The sequence below is a fragment of the Sinocyclocheilus anshuiensis genome, unplaced genomic scaffold (genome assembly GCF_001515605.1).
Source record: "Sinocyclocheilus anshuiensis isolate Anshui unplaced genomic scaffold, SAMN03320099.WGS_v1.1 scaffold1442, whole genome shotgun sequence".
Lineage (NCBI taxonomy): Eukaryota > Metazoa > Chordata > Actinopteri > Cypriniformes > Cyprinidae > Sinocyclocheilus > Sinocyclocheilus anshuiensis.
The window spans coordinates 110,204-112,777 of record NW_015558616.1 but is presented as its reverse complement, the minus strand read 5'-3'; the positions used below and the strand labels follow the sequence as shown (position 1 = coordinate 112,777).

Sequence of the window (2,574 nt, the reverse complement as noted above, 5' to 3'; positions counted from 1 at the left end):
AAAAAAGGTACCAGGTACTGTACCCAGTGGAAACCCCCCCAAAAGTGAACCGTCCGGAGCCGTACCGTGCCGTACCATGCAGTGGAAAAGCGCCAATAGTTACACCAAAGACTATTAGTATATAGAATACCCAAGACGTGTCACTCGTATAGTTTTGAATGGGGGAAAAATGCTACGCTCAATATGGCCGCTCTATCGAAGGAAGCCTCGCCTTCTGAGTAAAAGAGCCAATCGCTAATCGGTAAAGTCATCGCATCACTGCAGCTGCCGTTAGAAGTCCGGGTTGCTATAGAAACAGTCAGCGTTCTGAGACGTGCATTTAGGACTGCGCATGCGAATTGGCTGGTCTAGCTTGAAAGATAAGCTTTTAATGCTATTGGAGCATAAGGAACAACATTTATGAGACAGTTGTTGTCAGATTTCATTGGTGATTTCAAATCTGAAATTTAATCGTAAGCTTGGCGAAGTTTTGTAGAATTTGATGTTTCCCCATTCAAAGAGATAGGAGCTGCACTTGCATGCCCGAGAGTCATTTCAAAGATGGCCGCCGAGTGAAATGACTTGTCTTAAAGGGACTTTGTTTACATGCAGCCTGTCACTGTAAGCTGGCCTGTCAGTCATCTTGTCACCGTTAGCATCCTCTACAATGAAATATAACACAGATAACATAAAATAAATATTTTTACCAGGTTAAATGTTGATTATTAGTAACTCAAACCCCTTTATCTAAACCTCTCCACTTAAGTGTCGGTCACGCACATCTGCCATGTTTGTTTTTTTTCTCGCCTTTTATTCGTGTTTGTAGTTCTGAACCAAATCCTTCGCCAAAGTGCAATGGATTGTGGGCAATATTATCGATTAGAGTGTGCATGAATCCACACTTCAAAAAATTACCTGAAATAGTAGACCATCCGGGGACAGAATACTATGCTTTGGGAGACACTTATTTTAATTTCACATACTATTTAGAATGGATAGTATGAACATTGAGACACAGGGCTTGTAATCCTGAAGACATTGATTAGCTTGTTCAGGTGTGTTTGATTAGGGTTGGAGCTAAACTCTGCAGGACAGCGGCTCTCTAGGACCGAACTTGCCTACCCCTGCTTTAATCTATACCTCTTGCCTTCAACATCAGATTTTTGTACCAGGATGTGTCCTTTCCAGACAAGGTTATCCCACCCCTTGGCTGTGTCCTAACACTTGTCAAAACGGTTTTCAGTGAGCCCTTTCAAAGCCCTAAAAAAGGTGCTCTTGTCTAATCAGAAATGATTATGCCCTCCTTAACCGCTTTGTTAGGCAGTAAACCTGCCTGTCTTCCTGTGTGTGTCTCTTTCTGTCTGACCCTACTCCTTAGAGGAGGGCAATTTTAACTGCAGCCACGGAGGAGGGATTTTTCCACTCATTTAATAAATTCTGTAGACATACAGAGGACGCAGAAAGGACAGTAAAACACACTGTCTGGGTGTAGTACGCCCCCTAAATCTTTTAAACCATATGAGTCACTGAATGTTGAATGAATATATATCAGGTGCTGTCTGCCGTCATAATACGTAAATGGGGATTCAAATCAAATAATCCAACTGCCAAATCCAGATGTCCAGCTAAGTGGCATCTGCAGTGTATTTCTGCATTACACGGATTCCTCATTTGGCTCTTCTGGTGGTTAGAAATGGGTGTTCTTTTGTGTTGCGAATCAGCTCATGGGGAAATATGAATAATTAATCATAACTAGTTATAATTAATTATAAATATTTAGATCCGCTGTAGATATTTAGCTGACCTCTCAGGGTCAACTGTCTGTCAATTCTAAGATTGTTAATCTAATGAATAATTGATTTGTTAAATCAAATGAAAAATGGTGTGTCTGATTGGTCCAGACGCTACATTTGTCTCAGGAAGGTGGAATTAAAAGCCTCTCGGGCAGCTGAGGTGGGTCACATAATAAAGGGGACATAAAATGAAAGTTTCATTATTGATATCCTTTAAATTGGTTCCAGGAGTTAAGATGCTATCTGCTCTGAGGGCACTGGGGTGGTGAATAGTCTATTTCTTTGACTCCCTCTTTCTTTTATCAAGGTAATAAGGAAGGACACTTTACACACAATTTTAAAATGAGGATGCTGTGTTGTTGATACTTCCTCTAGCCGATTCTTCTTCTTTTTGTACAGTGAGACATAGAAAACTGAGTTATTCAGTTTCTGCAGATTTTTTTTTTAAATCCCATAATGCTTAAGGTTACCAGGTTTGTAAGTGGAAATAGACAAGCAGTGGATTGCAATTACCATCTTAACAGGATTTGTTAATGGCAACCGTTCCTGGTATACACTAACATTCAAAAGATAAAAAAAAAAAAGCATTAAATTGAGCAAAAGTGACAATAAAGACATTTATATTATTACAAAATATTTCTATTTCAAATGAATTCTGTTGGTTTAAACTATCGTTAAAGAAAATGTGTTGCAGTTTCCTTAAAGATATTAATTGATTTAAAAATATATTTTAAATTATATTACATTTTACGTACATTAAGTATATTTTTAAACACGCACACACACACACACACACACACAC

The 2,574-nt window shown here is 38.9% G+C and overlaps 1 pseudogene; it reads right to left on the bottom strand.

Annotated features, from left to right (window-relative positions):
• The window catches only part of LOC107680338 (glycine receptor subunit alpha-4-like), a 39,320-nt pseudogene that overhangs the window by 9,613 nt on the left and 27,133 nt on the right, over nt 1-2,574 (bottom strand).